This window comes from Rhipicephalus sanguineus, chromosome 2, assembly GCF_013339695.2.
Source record: "Rhipicephalus sanguineus isolate Rsan-2018 chromosome 2, BIME_Rsan_1.4, whole genome shotgun sequence".
NCBI classification, from domain to species: Eukaryota; Metazoa; Arthropoda; class Arachnida; order Ixodida; family Ixodidae; genus Rhipicephalus; species Rhipicephalus sanguineus.
Genome location: NC_051177.1, coordinates 181,617,746 through 181,636,077, shown reverse-complemented (window position 1 = coordinate 181,636,077; position 18,332 = coordinate 181,617,746). Strand labels below are relative to the sequence as shown.

The 18,332-nt window shown below is 49.4% G+C and overlaps 1 pseudogene; it reads right to left on the bottom strand.

Annotated features, from left to right (window-relative positions):
* LOC119382073 (uncharacterized) overlaps positions 1–2,886 on the bottom strand; it is a 4,595-nt pseudogene extending 1,709 nt beyond the window's left edge.
* Between the last annotated feature and the right edge of the window lie 15,446 nt (positions 2,887–18,332).

Here is an 18,332-nt window from a genome sequence, read left to right as displayed (position 1 = left end):
ACGCATGCTAACGAATGCAGTACTAATACAACTGAAATCGTGAAACAGTGACGTCTATTCTGAGCGCCTGTAGTGGCGCTCATCGGTGCTTCAATTTCCGTTGCGCCGATTGAATTTGGTCGAATTTCATTACTCGGCAGCGATTGCCAGAGGCAGCTTTTTCGGTATCTCAAAGCGGCAATGAAAGGAGTTCAATTCTTCCATTTGACCCGACCGCCTGTCTTGACTAATTAAAAAGTATTAATTTAGTATCTAATCACTGCGTAACGATGCCCTAGTCATCTTAAAAGGTCTGCCACAGCAGAAAAAAAGAAAAGAAAGCGACAGCACTGCGCGGAACACGTAGCACAGTCAAGAGCGGCTTTCTGTAAGCCCATTGTAACTCTGCAAGTCACCACTATGCCATAATCATCGTATTTTTGCGAATAGGGAAACACCCATGTGCGATTATTCGTCAATCTGCGGAGAAGTGAGGTACCCACGAAAATCTGTAAATAATTATGTGCACTTTGTTGATGCTGTTGGCTAATGATGATAAAGAATTCTGGCTGAGCCCTTGTAATGGGTGGGAAGCATTAAAACCACCCACTTCGTTACGCAATTTGTATTGTGTGACGCCTGGTCTTATTTTACTCTTCTACCACGCTATATTGCATCTGTTAACGTGATTCTATCCTTGCCGCCCGACATGACGCCTGTATGGGAGTCTTTTTGCGAAGAAGTTGCAAGCACCGGCGTGGCTCTGTGGTATGAGGTGATAATACTCGCCTGCCACGCAGACGACCTGGATTCAAATCGCTCCATCCTGGATATTTCTTTCTCATTTCGCGCGACAGTGGTTACAGACACCGGCGGCGGACAATTACGGCACCAAAAAATTGGCTGTTGTTGTGATCTCGTAACAGCTTTCGCTGTAAAATAATTATGAAGGCAGCGAGTAAGCATAGGATTTCCCTTATTATTTCGGACACATTTCTGCTGTAAAAGCTGGTTATCAGCCGGCGCCCTCGTCAGCATCTTGTTTCTAGCGATGCTTTATCGTCTCAGTTCAGTCATGGTGTTGCAACGCGCAGGGTGCGTGAGAGGCGCGCGCAAAACGTCAAAATGATTTTAGTACGGGAAGCAGCAAGCGTGCTGTGAGAACTCGCTCTTCGCACTTGTCAGGCCGATATGTGAAGGATATCATATTGCGCAGGCGTGTGTGTGCCCAAAGTGAAATTCGATTACCTTGACCACTTCCTCCGGGTACCACATGGCCGGCTCGTAGCGGCCCACTTGCACTTGTCGCACTGCTGGCCGTACAGCTGAGGTGACCAAGCCCTCGCCGTGGCTCGTCAGAAGGAACCAGAACGAGATGCGACCCTTCATCGATGTCCAGCCGTGGCCGCACTCTGCGCCGCCACCGATAAAGCGAAAAGTTTACACTGACAAACTATCGCTTGGCTGTTTAATTTCACCACTATAGGTTCATAAATAGAACAGAAAATTAAGGTTAAAGTTTCATTTTTAAATGTCTTGCCGGAATCCCTGCACATGAACGTCAGCGTGACGTCACGGATTAAGGTGTTCATATACTGGTTACAATGGCTCAATAAAATTCCCTGAACTTGCTACGTTAAGTATCCGGCCTGCTCAGAAGACAACTTCATTTTACCGATCGAGGGCTATGCGGGTCGCAGTCGACGCCGTCAAAATCTGTGACGTCACAGTGAGCTGGTGTGGAAATTTCTAGAGTTACTGTATATGCTACCTTTTAGGTACCTAAAGGCAGCATATACAGTAACTCTAGAAATTTCAAGACAGCGTCGCCACCTGCATTTCTTTTCGCGCATTCTCTCTCTTATCAAGCGTCTTTCCGCGGTAAAGGTATGCTTTTCGTATTGTGAAAGGGTAAATTCAAATACAAGAAAAATTGTATTCTCTTCGGTGTCCCGTTAAAGGAGAAACTTCCATCGTTTACTGCACCAAGTTTGATGAGATTTGTTGAACTCAAAAGGAGACGTTCGACTGTAGAAAGCAGATCTTTTTATGTAGGCGTTCGAATTTTTGCTAATGTTATTTGTTAAAGTCGCAGAAAAACGGGACTATCAAGTTTGCAACTCTGAAGAACGTCGACGGCACCTCGGCGTGCAGCACACCAGGCCGCCTAACTTGCAGCAGTGGATCTACGGTCCACATCATAGGTCCCTCCTGGACTCTATGGAGCAAACACAGCTGCACATAATGTGTATTGATGCCGTAGGGCAAATTGACGAAATGTGAGAATTCTGGAAACTGCACTTAATAATATACCTGAAGCTAAAACAATGTATTATACAACCATGTGAAATGTACGACTGATATAGACAGGGCTTTCGCGATGTCCTCGTAAGCACTGTAATATATTTCGGCAAAAAGTATCTTTAAAATGCAGGGCGTTACACTGACGCACCGGTGCTAGTTCTGGTGCGATATTTAATAAAGTGAAACATTTACAGTAGAACCTCATTCATACGTTCTTGAAAAAAAAAAAAAAACGCGGAAGAAAAGTACTATCCGGGAACACGTGCAATCCGAATTCACGGACACATCGCGCAGTTTTCGCTTGATAACGATATCGCGAACGTTGGCACCGGGAAATCGTACGAAACGGGAACATATCAACGGGATTCTACTGTGCTTACTTTTCTCATAATTACCATGTTATAGCGAAGTTAACAAAGCCCACAGTGTAAGGGGACGTGCATTGCGATGCAATCACCTCGCAGCAGAAGCGAACTTTGGCCGAGTCGACGAACGTCTGCCAGTTGACGCCGATGGGGCGTGCACGACCGGCAGCAGGTACCACGTCTGGGGCACGTACTGTGAGAACAGCTTCTGGAACTCGGCCTGCCACACCTGCTCCATGCCACTGCGCATCACAACCGCCAGGTTTTATCATACACGTCGTTTTGTGTACTACAGCTTGCGAAAGGATAGCAAAGCGAACATTTCAAGGCCGGCGCGGCCTGATCGAGGCAATAACTCTGCGACTCGACCGCGAGAAACCGTTTCCGCGTGGCTACGGTTGCCTTGCGGTTTCGCTCGTCGAGGGGAACCGCAGAGTTCCTTGATTGAACTGCACATGCTTTGTGCACAAGAAGTATGAAGAAAAGAAGAGGCATGGTGTATGGGAACGCAAGCACAAAACATGACCAACTACAGCGCCCTGTACCAGCCAGAGCGGGGTCTGTGGCCTTCCTGTCCTATCTTTTTTAGCGCTGTTTTACCACTCATGAGCCAACTAGCCCGTTTATACCCCCTCCTGAAAATAAGGGGACAGACAAACCCAAAGATTTCGTTCACATCCGTGGCGCGACCTGCCTACCGCTGCACCGAAATGTCTCGCAAGTGGTGCCGTTTCACGTCTGCTCGCACCGTCATGGTCTCGCCAAAGAAGTAGACGTCCAGTTGCCGCACATTTGATTGGCTCACAAGCTGTGCGACTGCAGTTGTCGACTGAACGAAAACAGTTGCTTTCCGACCAAAGAAAATGAGCCTTTAGAACATGTCTAGAGCGTGGCCGCGTAGAGCGCCAGTGCAACTGCTCTGGAGAAAACATCTAAGGAAGCGCATGGAGGCGTAGCTTCATGTCGCTTGGTACATAGTGCTTAGTTTCAAAAGGGTGCATATCGAACCTCACTCCACAATAGCAAAGCGTCACGGCGAAGCCAGCCTTGAAAAAGCCGGCACCTGTTCCATCCCGATGAAATTGGATTAATTGTATCGAGCCCAGAAGACTGTTCTGTATTGAAGGAGAAGAGCTGTCTTCCTTTGTGAATACCCGGAACTACAACGACCAAATAGTATTTCCGCGAAAGATTTAACAAACGTCTGTTTTGTGGCCAGTGAGGCACTGGCGTCGTCAGGGGAGTGTTCAAGCCCCCTTGAAAATTTTCAGTTTTGCATGTGTATTATTGCGCGCACATACAAACACACGCACGAACATACACAAGAGCGGTTGAACCCCCCCCCCCCCTCCCCGAAAAAAAATTATGGCTACGCAGCTGCAGTGAGGTGTTGAAACTACCGGCTTATAAATATAGCAAGCAAGCACGAGGATGAGCGATATGCTGGTGGGAATTAATTTCAACGCAACGCTTACTTGACGCGTCGGAAATTGTGGCTGAATACACTAGAGCCGTCTTCAGGCGTTCGTGGGCCTGCACATGCTCCTGACGTTACCACCCTCGTTCCCGACATGCAACATTATATTGTTGGGGTGGTAATGTAGGCTGGGCAACAAAATCCAGAATACCCGCAGATGCGCTAGGTCACTGGCACTGCTACTGAAAGTTGGGCGAGTTGGTATTCGTTCATGACTCTGCGCAAAAACGTACACGGACCAAGACGAGGCAGCACACACAGGCGCAACTCACAACTGATATTTCGAATGTCTTATCTTCGTATAACAAACGCCTCACTGGACCCAGGAACACCACGGAAAAAACTAAGAAAACCTATTCAGCGCTACGTCTGATAGCAAAAAAATTTTTTTTTGCACAATCCGTTACAAATGGTGAACAAATTGCTTTTTATCATGACGTAGCGCGAATAGGTTGTCTTTAGTTTTTCCGTGTGTTCTGGGTCCACCGGGGAGGGCGTTTGTTATACGTGAGATAAAGTACAGTTCGTTGTCAATAAATCAGTTGTGAGTTTGCGCCGTGTGTCTGCCTCTGTTCCTTGTGTAGTACTTTTTGCGCAAAAAGAAGTAAGGTCACTGGCACTGTCTTTCCGGAAACTATATACGCAGCGAACATCAACGTGGTCGATATTAACATTTCAAGCGCATCAGTGCATTAATAGGACTGACTACAATAATTTTTCCGCTAAACTTGAGGGACGCTTCTTCGTCGCACGGCAACATGGTGTTAAAGGCGCATGTGCTGTGCTATCGAACTAGAAGGACGCGCGTTCCCCAACGGCCGCATTTTGGTGGGGGCGAAGGCACCTTGAAAAACATTAGGTGGTCAAAATTAATGCGTGCTTCCCGGCTAATAACCACATCGTGGTCATGGCACGTATACCACATAATTTAACTTAGATGCTGTGTACTGTGTCACGTTTCTACGCCGCCCACATGAGTGACGGTTTCAAAGTGACACTTGCTAAGTGCTTCGCGGAATCATATGTGTCGCCCGTAACCTTTTTCCTCTCGAAGAAGTACCACAGTTAAACACAACATGTCCAACAAAACTTGGGAAACGACGGAGGACGATGGCGTGACAGTGGGGCTTCTGCGGCTTTGGTCGCATTTACGTGGAAAAAAACGCATCACTGAATGCTAGCTTCAAGCAGTGTATAACGAGTCGGACGCGTGCTACCGTTTCGTCGCACATTAGCGCTGTTTTTTTTTTTTTTGCGAGCTTCAGCGAGAGAAAAAGAAGATGCACGAGTGACAAAATGAGACGGAATGGTCGTGTGAGAGCGAGAAGACCGTCACTGTCTTCCTCTTGGCTCTTCGAGAGCGGCAACGGACGCGGGCTTCCTGACCCACTTCGGAACGTTGCACTGCGTCTACCGACACGCCAGCTTGGAGCTACCGAAATGCATGAACAAGCCACATAAAAAATGGGTGCAGCTGCGCTACATTTACCACTTCAGTCACACGAACAAGCCGACGAGAGCGCATGCATGTGTTACCCGCTTCAGTCCCTGCCGAGACTGCTTCCCTACCACGTTGACATGTGCGCCGTGGAGGAAATAAAAAGCCCCGTCCCTTTTTCTTTTTTTCTACGTTCTGTAATTTCGGCAGGCTTGTTGCTGTACAGCAAGCGTGCAGTGGAAGTCACGTGCTACGTTACGCCAGCTGGCAAAAGAAGTGTTCCACACTCGCCGCCATGGATATATGAGTGGCGCTGTCGATACACGTCCAAGATTATCACGCGCAGAGAGAGAAACAACAAAACTCGCAGGGTCCCTTACGCATTCGCCTAATACGAATCGAAGGCGAAATCCATCTTCTTTTTCTTCTCAGTCGATGTCCTCCCCCGCCCCCCTACCGAAAGCTTTCTGCGCCTAACGTGGTTTTGCACTGCCTCCGTGTTCGGCCCACCACTTACCTAGCGACGATGTCATCCGATGACGTCATCATGCGACGTCACAAATCCTGTCGACCTGTGGCGTCATCTCGTGATGATTATTTTTTGCATCACTCGTGCTGACGCTCAATTTTCGCGTTTGGTGAGGCATCTAAGGCTTTCGCCTTAAAATAAGGCGCCTTGGTGGGTGGAGACCCTCGTCCAGGGCCCCACTGGCTATTGCGACTCGCCGGAACTAGTCAAGGGTCGCCAATTGGCTTCCCAAGTCGAGTTCGGAGAACCACGCCTCCCACGCACAGAAATATCCAATAAAAAGTGGGACGGGGCATCGACCGCCGTCGTAACTCGGACGCCTACATCCAAAAGTTGTAGGTTCGGTGCCAACCGACGGCAAGTTGTCCACCTTAATTACTTTCCATTTATGTCATAATTGCTGCGCTACTTTTAAAACCTACAAACATAGGCGTGCACAGGGTTCCCCATCACTGGGTCGAAGGTTCATCGCAGCGCCCACCCCCCCGCCCTACTAAGTCAACGTATGGGGCAGATTTTGCGCCCCCCCCCCTCTTAGGTGATTTGGGTGGGGGTGTCGACCGCCCCCCCCTGCCCCCCCCCCCCTGGTACGCACGCCTATGCCTACAAACAATTCCCCATTGCCTTCCTTGGCCTCATTGTCTGCTGACTTCGTTAGGTCGTGTCTAGCAAAGCCATTGAACCATTCCCAATCTCTCAGTCACTTTGCGCATCCCGCCACGCGCCTGCTGAATGAGTGCATACAACTATTATGTTGCTTGTGGAAAGTTTTCAGCGAGCACACAACAAACAAAGACGCGTGCTACCATTTGCGTTCAGCAGGCCATGGGTTTCGCGATTCCTAATAATAATTGTGGGGGTTTAACGCCCCAAAACCACGATATGATTATGAGAGACGCCGAGGTGAGGGCTCCGGAAGTTTCGACCACCTGGGGTTCTTTACGTGCACCTAAATCTAGCACACCGGCCTCAAGCATTTTCGCCTCCATCGAAAATGCGGCCGCCGCGGCCGGGATTCGATCCCGCGATTTGCGGTTCAGTAGTCGTAGACCACCGCGGCGGGTCGTTCGCGACTCTTGCATCCCTGGCTCGGGGACGGCTAGCCGCTGGGAAGAATCGACCGAGAGGTCACTGTGTCGAGGAGAACAGGAGCAAAGAAGCTCGCCGACGATGGTTCGACTTCCCGGTGGTTGACAAAAGGCTTTCCCTCTTTCGGCGTACGTGAGGGTCCCCACCGTCTGTTCGTGCGCGTCTAAATAGCGGAAAGGCTGAAAAACACCGTAGTACACGCACGTGTTCGTGAAGCGCTTTTCCACGCTCCCCGAAATATTCATGACGTGGTAGAAGTCACTGAAGACGTACGCAGAGAGCGGACAGTTTTCTCAGCAGGGTTCACACTTCGGATTAGAGCACTGCACGGGCCCGGGCCGGCCCGAAAGCCGGGCCCGGCCCGGCCCGCGGGGCCGGGCCGGGCCGGGTAAGGGGTTCTTGGATCGGGCCCGGGCCGGGCTCGGGCCCTTTGTCTTCGGGCTCGGGTCGGGCTCGGGCCTGAGCCAGGCCCGTATTAGGCCGGGTCTCATACGTATAGGTATAATTGCGTGTGTACGTTGCGTGGCTTTGTTTTTGTTGTTTTGTGGGGTTTAACTTCCCGAAGCGACCTAGGCTATTGGCCTCGAGGCCCACCACTGGAAACGCCGGCGCCACCGTCGGCGTGACGTACTTGGCAGGATCACGTGGTCTCCGCCGCCGCGTCGGCTGCTTGTGGCGCACTGCCGCGTGCTTTGAAAACGAGTTTCAAGTCCTACATGCGCTGCGGTCTGTTCAAATTCGGAAGTTTTCTCTCATTTTCTACTCAATTGAAACCATTTTAATAGAGTGGCTGCCTCCGAAGGCGACGAACATGCGGCTCTACCGCTCGGTGCCGCAGCGCCGCGCTTACGCAAAGGAGCCCAGTGTCAGCCTGCACTGGTAACCGCGGGACAAGAAACAGCGTGAAGCATGGGTTGTAAAGCTAAGAACCGGCAAGTAGCCATCCGCTACGAGTCTTGTGTGCAACAAACACTTCCGCGACGAAGACTTTTGTTGCTGCGTCGGGCCTGCGATGTTCGGTGAGTAGCAGACAGCGCGCACTGAGACGATGGCTCGCGCGCGCTTCCCGCCGGCAAATGATGCTTATCTGCCACAGGATGGTAAAAGCGCTACATTTTACCACGTGCGATGCCATCTCAGAACCCTCCAATGCGACCTCTTGATCGTAGGCCCCGTGCTCAGCGTCCACAAAATCGGCTGCAGATGCACAAGTCATTGTTTAGATACGTTGAATTAAAAAACGCACAGGGTCCCTTATGCATTCGTTAAAGATGACTAGAAGGCGAAAGCCATCTTCTTCTTGTCAGTCGATGTGCTGATTCTCCCGCGTTACTGTATTTTCTTTCTTTTCCTAGGCGTCGCATGCTACTACATGCTCGGTCTCGTAGACTGGTTCTCCTTCCACCAGCAATCTCGAAGTGGTGAAGCTTTGGTCTATGAATTTGTTGATCACAGAGAGCGGCAAGTTCACTGGAATGCAAACGGAACGATAATAAGGAGCATTAAAAAAAGGCGTCGCGTTTGCTCACGTTTTGTGTGAGCACCAAACGAAACGAATGCGCTGAATAAGAAACAGAAGCAGCGGCATTTGCCCGCTGAGAAGACCGATCAATACGCAGTGCGAGACAACTTGTCAAATGACATTGAAACGTACCCGAATTTAGACCGAAAAAGAAAAAAAGAAACACTGAATCGTCGGGACGGCAGATCACAAAGTTGTCATGCGCACCGAAGCCGCAGTTGTAAGGAAATTGTTTTTGAACTGCTCTGATAGCGTCCGCGCAACAGTAGTTGTCTGTTTACTCACAAATTCTCATGTTTTGCGGCCTAAAGTTCGCAGCGCGGTGCCAAAACGCGCTCGTAGCAAAAGCGAAACCAGCAGTACGAACATACATGCAGACGCTCATACATGTAGAGGCACCGTCAGTCGTCGCGAACCCGTGCGATCGCTGGCTTGAGGCTTCTTTCTGTTATGCTCCGTTTGGTTATACAGGCAGTCTACTCTAACGAGATATTTCACATAGTTTGCACTCAGCGAGTGACTACCTTTCACGTAAGAAGCCGGTTCAGCGGTCTCCAACGCGGTGACAGAAGCGGGTGCTCGGTTTTCTGCAAAGAGACAGCGACTGCAGACTACCTTGTGCTTTCAGTTCGTAGAAAATGATTATCTTGACAGTAAGGAACACAGTTCATTTCGAAAGTACTTACAGAAATGCCCTGGAGGGCTCCCGCGAGGTGTTTTTGTAGAGCGCCGACAGCAAAACCTATGGGGAGCGCGCCGGCGGCATCCTGCCTAGCACGCAATCGAGGCGCGTCCGATAGAGGGCGACTCCGTAACTCCTCGAGGCCAATATGAGACGCCGTCGTTGAGGGCACCGGGTAATTTAACTTTCAGCCCTGAAATTTTTTTAACGGGTAGATAATTTTTTTCTTGTTGAGATTGCTTTTTTATTACCTCAAGATCACGAAAATAATCTTTCCTGAGCATCCCATCAGTGTATGAGAAAAATAGCGCCATGTCCTATATATAGGACACCAGGGCTTAGTGGTTGTGAAAGGAAATATGGGGATATTTCGATATTGCTATTTATTTTACTCTCTTTACATCTAAACTGGTTGTGAAGCTAGCATGCCAGCAACCATATATTAGTTACTGCGTTTCAAAGGTCCAAAAGCAAGTTTTTGCACTCGTGACACAATGCTCTTCAATGCACTTGAATGGCCATTATCTAATTATTGGATGCCTTGTAAGATCTAACATCATAATAGGTTGCCGAATCCTCGTTTGGTGTGCCGCAGTTATTGTCGCCCGTGCCTGCATGGGCAAGCAGATGGAACTGCACTTCATCCTCGTTATCTTCAAGCCCTCTCATGCATCATTCATACACTGCAGCAAATGTATTCACATCAGTTATGTACAATCTCGCCGTTCGGACCCCCTTGCAAATTAGCAAGAAATGCAGGCGTATTTCCCAAGGAGAATAACAAGAAATTGGAAGCAGACACAAGCGCTACGGCTCCGGGTCATCATGCAATGCTTTCAAAGATCTCACATCCACTAAGCCCTGGTGTCCTATATTTAGGACATGAAGATTTTTCGTTGCAGCGGCCTAAGCGGAAATGTTAGGGAAATCCCCCTTTGTAAATAAGCCGTCAAATACTTTAGAAACAACAGAGAAAATTACGATAGCTACAGAAAAAATTGTTATTCAGTAAAATGTCATCAAATATTTGGTTGCGGCGTTTGTCGTCTTTTTCACCTTCCGCCGTCTTGTTTTCAACATTGCAGACTTCCGAGGAAGACGATAATGGAAAATATACTCACTATGTTTGCACAGGTGCATTGGGAATGCCACAAACACATTTCTGAATTTTTTAGTAATTTATGTCACAATTTATAGCAATTTTTCTTCGTGTCCTTTTTATAGGACGCCAGGGCCGAAAGGGTTAAACCACCTGGAGTGCATTGGCGTGCATAGAAATTGCACAGTACAAGACGTCTACAATTTTGCTCCATCGGTATGCTACATGGGATTTCAAAAAACGCCTAATATAAGTTTCCGCCATTATAGTGAGTGAAAGACGTTCTTGGGTACCGTGTAAGGAAAAGAACGGTAAACTGCCTAGATTACTGTGTATAAGATGTGCGCGTTGGTATCTAGGGAAACATTTCGAGTATGCAGCTACGCTCGCATGCCCGTAGACTGGCCAAGGCGACTTGCGAGTCATTAATATCTCAGGAGCTGTTTTTCGTGCATTTTAAGTGCAAGATGCGGAGCGACTCTTATCCCAGGGCAAACGCCGTTGTTGATTCTCCCATTACTAGTGGTGATGCGCCAGACCATAGAGACACTCGTTTCCCCGAGTGGCGGTGACGGGGGCGGTGACTCGGGGAAGAAGGGTGGGACAAAGAACCTTATTGTTTTGAACACGAAAACGTATAGTGTAGGTTGGGTGCAGTTGCCTGCCGAGGAGTCAACACGACAGCTTTAATTTATGTAACGCTGCCCAGCCTGGCGTATTCCTCCCAGAAGCAGATAGAGCACGTTTTTTTCCCCATTGCATAGTGCAATAGATGAGGTTTGCAGGAGACTTGCTACTTTTACTCAACAGCCCTAGCTCGTATGCAGTTGATGTAGACTCAATTTAAAAATGTCTGCCATGCTTTTTTCTCCACTTTATGCAGGTATTATATTTTGTAGTTGTTCTTTGAAATGCAAAAATGAGATTGCGTGGTTAGCACTGCGTGCGTACATGAAAGAGCCAGCTATGACTCCAATTATATTTTATATTGCCCTGCAATCATTTCGCAAAAGTGTTACGCGCGTAATTCACCGAAAGTATACACAGTACCGGTGAAAGTTGTGACACTGAAAGAAGTTCCTAAAACAATCTAGAAAATATCTTGTGTGCGGCAGGTATCTTCACAATAACCGAAGGCTGGACAGTGCCTCCTTTATGCTCAAGGCAGAACTAGCTGAAACGGGCCGGGCCGGGCCGGGCCGGGCCCAAACCTTTCGGGCCCGGGCCGGGTACGGGCCACATTTAGGAACACCGGGCCGGGCTCGGGCGGGCCGGAGCATGGTGTTTTCGGGCCGGGCCGGGCCCGGGCCGGAAAAATCGGCCCGTGCAGTGCTCTAGCAGGGCTTCACGAATGTCTTCATCCGGCACGGTATGCAGCATCCAATGTAGCTTCAGGTGCAGTGCTTGATTGCCGGGGTCAATGACGATGCACCGGCTGTCCTTCACATTCACTGCTTTCGCCCGTAACAATTCTTTCATTGCGTCACAGCTTTTGAACGTTACGGCCCAAACGTGACTCATTCGATACGCCCCCAGGGCAACCACGTCCGTCAGCAATATCATGCTTGACAGCATATCACGGAAATGTTCCACCCTGTATGGCCTTGCACGTACGTCGGCGTGTAAAAATAACGTATTAATAACGAGTCGCCCTGTCGGTAGTTGAGGCAGAAGTACCTGGTAATCCGGATCCTCGTTGGCAAAAAACCTTGAACCGCGGCCCTGCTGGGCCGCTGAAGCCGCTCCTACGGAGCTCATGTCAGACACGTCCGCACCCTACGGTGGCCGGAAGTAGAATCCCCGGCCACTATACTAACGAGGAGATGCGCCGGTGGATACAGAGACTGTCACGTTGCGATCAGGTGTGCAAAATGCTGCGCTCAACGCCAGCGGCTTCGGAGGTAGACAAGGAGAGGAAACTGATAACAGGAAGCGCAGAATAATAGGTGAGTAAAGAAAGGGAAAAAAAAGAAATGTCACAGTTTCGCCGCAAGGGCGAAGCAATGAATGCGATAGCAAGGAACTAATGCTATACGAAGTGAGGCTCGCCAATGGATACTCTCAGTTTGAACAGCGCTTCTGTTGCAAAGGCGGCCGAAGGAGCGAAGGAAACTAGCGTGCTTCAAGTGTCGAGCTGTGACACTTGATAGTTCGCGCTCATCTTCTGTTTGTTCGTTTAGCGGCGTCCCTGAGCTCGAGTGACATTCGTACGCGCCGTAACATGAGCGCGGACATCACGGTGAAAGCGTGAAACATTCCTCTACCCCGCGCCACGAGAAAACCGCGCGAGCAGACAGCGGAAGGGCAAGCTTCTCCCATGCGCAAATATAAGAAGAAGGGAGCGAGCTCGCCGACGACTTTTAAATGCGCCCGTCGAGCTCCTAGCGCCACCTCGCTGGTAATGAAGAAACGCTTATTATCGCCTTCTGTCTCTGAGTCCGTCCAGCGCTAAATGGTGTGTATATAACGCTCGCCGTTAGCTACGTGGAGGATCTGCGTTTCGTGGCGTAGTGGATAGCGCCGCTCGCTGAGGAGCAAGAAGTCACTGGTTCGATTCCGCGCTTCGGAAGCATTTTTCTGAGTTATTTTTCTTTGGAGCCTTTATATATATATACATACTTATACATATACGGTGCATGACGGCGGCGACGGCGACGGCAAAATCCAGCCGAGACTGTCCATATAATTGCTATCGCAATAAAAGAACGCTCCCCGTCGGGGAATCGAACGCCGGTCTCCCGCGTGACAGGCGGGGATATTGGCCACTATACTACCGAGATGTGCCGGTGGGTACAGAGACTGTCACGTTGCGATCAAGTATGCAAAATGCTGCGCTCAACGCCAGCGGCTTCGGAGGTAGACAAGGAGAGGAAACTGATAACAGGAAGCGCAGAATAATAGGTGAGTAAAGAAAGGAAAAAAAAGAACGCTCCCCGTCGGGGAATCGAACGCCGGTCTCCCGCGTGACAGGCGGGGTTACTGGCCGCTATACCGGACCCCGGTCTCCCGCGTGACAGGCGGGAATACTGGCCACTATTGGCCTCGAGGCCCACCACTGGAAACGCCGGCGCCACCGTCGGCGTGACGTGCTTGGCAGGATCACGTGGTCTCAGCGGCCGCGTCGGCTGCTTGTGGCGCACTGCCGCGTTTGAAAACGAGTTTCAAGTCCCACATGCGCTGCGGTCTGTTCAAATTCGGAAGTTTTCTCTCATTTTCTGCTCAATTGAAACCATTCTATTAGAGCGGCTGCCTCCGAAGGCGACGAACATGGGGCTCTACCGCACGGTGCCCCAGTGCCCCGCTTACGCAAAGGAGCCCAGTGTCAGCCTGCACTGGTAACCGCGGGACGAGAAACAGCGTGAAGCATTGGTTGTAAAGCTAAGAACCGGCAAGTAGCCATCCGCTACGAGTCTTGTGTGCAACAAGCACTTCCGAGACGAAGACTTTTGTTACTGCGTCGGGCCTGCGAAGTTCGGTGAGTAGCAGACAGCGCGCACTGAGACGATGGCTCGCGCGTGCTTCCCGCCGGCAAATGATGCTTATCTGCCACAGGATGGTAAAAGCGCTACCTTTTACCACGTGCGATGCCATCTCAGAACCCTCCAATGCGACCTCTTGATCGTCGGCCCCGTGCTCAGCGTCCGCAAAATCGACTGCAGATGCGCAAGTCATTGTTTAGATACGTTGAATTAAAAAGCGCACAGGGTCCCTTATGCATTCGTTAAAGATGACTAGAAGGCGAAAGCCATCTTCTTGACAGTTGATGTACTGATTCTCCCGCGCCCCCCTCCAAAAGCGTTCTGCACCTAACGCGGTTTTGCACGGCCTCCGTGACCGATCACGGAGGCAATGCAAAGCGACCATGACGTGTGAATACGTCATCATGTGGCGTGACATTATGTGACGTCATTATGACGCTGCATATTTCGGCTATATGTGACGTCATGATGACGTCATATGGTGACACCATCAGGTGACGATTATTTTTTGCATCACTCGTGTTGACGCCGCCGACGCGGGACGCCGACGGGCAACCTTCCCATTTGATGAGGCATGCATTGCTTCATAAGCTACATAAATTTGATCGGCCCACCGGCCAACCCCATGTATTTTCTTGGAGCCTCATTTATTTACGTGGGAAAGATGCCACCCTGTTGGCGTTAGACTCGACACTGTTGCCAAAATTGCTGGGGTACACGCCAATAATTATTATCCTGTTTTGCGGCTGCTGGTTGCTGCAATACCTTCTATTTTATTCACCGCTATTTCAAGTTCATGTGGGTCCTAGTTCACAGCCGACGTTTGTAGAACAAGTCCGGCAAACGTTACTGTATTTTCATTATTTTCCTAGGCGTCGCATATCTACTACATGCTCTGTCTCGTAGACTGGTTCTCCTTCCACCAGCAATCTCGAAGTGGTGAAGCTTTGGTGTATGAATTTGTTGATGACAGAGAGCGGCAAGTTCACTGGAATGCAAACGGAACGATAATTAAGGAGCATTAAAAAAAGGCGTCGCATTTGCTCACGTTTTGTGTGAGCACCAAACGAAACGAATGCGCTGAATAAAGAAACAGAAGCAGCGGCATTTGCCCGCTGAGAAGACCGATCAATACGCAGTGCGAGACAACTTGTCAAATGACATTGAAACGTACCCGAATTTAGACCGAAAAAGAAAAAAAAAACACTGAATCGTCGGGACGGCAGACCACAAAGTTGCCATGCGCACGGAAATTGTAGGGAAATTGTTTTTGAACTGCTCTGATAGCGTCCGCGCAACAGTAGTTGTTTGTTTACTCACAAATTCTCATATTTTGCGGCCTAAAATTCACAGCGCGGTGCCAAAACGCGCTCGTAGCAAAAGCGAAACCATCAGACGAACATACATGCAGACGCTCATACATGCAGAGGCACCGTCAGTCGTCGCGAACCCGTGCGATCGCTAGCTTGAGGCTTCTTTCTGTTATGCTCCGTTTGGTTATACAGGCAGTCTACTCTAACGAGATATTTCACATAGTTTGCACTCAGCGAGTGACTACCTTTCACGCAAGAAGCCGGTTCAGGGGTCTCCAACGCGGTGACAGCGTGAAGCGGGTGCTCGGTTTTCTGCAAAGAGACAGCGACTGTACACTATCTTGTGCTTTCAGTTCGTCGAAAATGATTATTTTGACAGTAAAGAACACAGTTCATTTCGAAAGTACTGACAGAAATGCCCTGAAGGGCTTCCGCGAGGTGTTTTTGTAGAGCGCCGACAGCAAAACCTATGGGGAGCGCGCCGGCGGTATCCTGCCTAACACGCAATCGAGGCGCGTCCGATAGAGGGCGACTCTGTAACTCCTCGAGGCCAATACCAACGAGGAGATGCGGCGGTGGATACAGAGACTGTGATGTTGCGATCAAGTGTGCCAAATGCGGCGCTCCCGAGTTATTTTAGAAAAATCGTTTCCAAAATGTCAATTTCCTTTAGTGCTTTATTGTACTGGCACATTGAATGAATGCCCGAAGTACACTCGGAATATTATATTGGTATAACATTCATAAGCATTTGTTAGTTTATAAAAGCTTCCAGGTAGGACTGTGCATGCAACTTGCGTCTCCACGCGTCTCCGCGATGCATTGAACGTTGCATGGCCTTACCACCGTCTCCTCAGGCGCTGGCCTTAAACACCCAGAAAATGTTCTGTTATTTGGAGCGTGATGGTGACATAGGCGAAGCGTGCCATCATGGACGGACGCCTGGCTGGGGACGAGACTCGCAGAGCGTCGACGGCGTGTGTATGTTGGAGAGGGGGGGGGGGGTGAAAGAAGGCGAGCCCGGCGAACTGAAAGAATCGGCAGACGCGAATGGTGTTCTGAGCAGTGCGGACGTGTTCCACCTTTAATAAATCGTTGAATAGATCGTTTATTGTTGTTAGTCATCGGACTGCTTACTTTTGTGGACAGGATAGGAGTGCCTAAAACGTTTCTTCCTGTTCTGCTTGCTTCCTAGCCAGCATGGTCGAAGCGTGCGTCTCCAGCTGCCTACTCGTCGCTGCTCGGACGGACCAGCGTCGATTTCAGAATCGCTTCTTTGCAGAGTAACGAAGCGAGGATGATTCCCGACGTCGCGAATCGCAGCGATTTCCAATACCTCAGTATTTTCTTCATCACTTGTCGACACTGATGACGGCGGCGACGGTGGTGATGACGAAGACATGACTACACGTGCGCGCCGCAGACGAAATGACAGCTGAAACTCGCGTGTCTGTTTTGTGTAGCCACGCGATCAGATGGGACCTTTCCCGGGCCGACACCGCGGGGGTGACCGCGCGGCAGCGCTGCAAAGTGGCGGGCCCCTTTGAACCGCGGTCGTTACTGGTCATGCTAATCGATATGACAGATATTTATTCATCCCCCCGTGGCATTATTAGTGGTGAATCGCTACTAGGGAGTCGATAACTACACGTGGACGCTAGAAACGTGACATGCGTAATGTTGTTGTCACTCCTCCTTTAACTGTACATGACACAACGAAGTGAGCCTTGGTTGCAACATTTGATCAAAAGTAGGAAGAAGTTCAGGGGAAGATGGAAGCATGGAGAGATGGAAAATTTGTGAACACAGGGTGTCACTGGAGCGAACATCTCGACAAGCGGACTTGTCTTCTGCAAGGCTGCAACTGCAAGGTGACAACTGCAACTTCAAGGTTGCATCCTTGAAAAAGACAAGTCCGCTTGTCGAAACGTCGGCTCCAACGACACCCTGTGTGTTCAAAAATTTTTTCATTTGATCAAAAGGGCAGACATGACACCTGCTGAAGTGCATGTAAGCAGCAGTTTATTCTGCACAATTGGAAATTACATAAATGCGCTGACAGCAACATGTCAAATGACACACGGTGCAACACCAAAGCAAGCAATATAACAGGCACCCATGTGAACGAAACGAGTGGAATTTAAGGGCTTGTTCCTCTTTGCTAGACACAACCATAACGAGAACCAATGGACAATCAAGCCAAAGAAAGTGTAGGGGACGTTATTTGTAGTAATTAGGATATAAATGTGAAGAAATCAAAGTGCACGAAAAGACAACTTGCCGCCGGCAGGGACCAAACCTGCAACTTTCGGATAACGCGCCTGATGATCTACCAAAGCTGCAGCAGAGGTCGTCCTCCTGTGCACTTCATTGGGTATATCTGTATCCTTCTATCCCCCTTCCCCGATAGGGTAGCCAACTGGAAGTGTTTTTGGTTAACCTCCCTGCCTTCTCCTTTTTCTGTTTCCTTCCTTCCTGTGCATTTAAACCTATAAGTGTCAGTCAGCGCCGCTCGTAGCCATGGCAGCAAGTGTAGAACGCTCATTTTTTGCCTGCTGGCATCACGTAGCACGTGATCTTTTTACGAGTCAGATGCTGGCTGACAGTAGATGCTGGCGTCAAGTCTACCAGAACGAGACCCTGAGTATGAATGAATTAAAGGAGCGGAATTTAAGGGCTCAATTTTCTTTGTTGGACACAACCTTAATGAGAACCTACAGACAAGTTGTCTTTTTGACCACTTTAATTTCTTCACATTTATATTATAATTACTACAAATAATGTCCCCTGTACGTTCCTTGGCTTGATTGTCTGTTCTCATTAAGGCACCCATGTGGCAAGTTAAGCAAACATTCATTTGGCAAACTCACTCACCAAGTGTTAATCAAGCAAATGTTACCTCACCTTTATGGAGTGAATTCTGCTGTGCACTAACCAACAATCTCTCGCTAACACGGTGGTTAATTGGTATATGGCCCACACCTGCTACAATGAAAGAATTTCCAATATGGCTAACCTGCTTGCAATACGAATGTTGCATAAGTGTATGACATGCC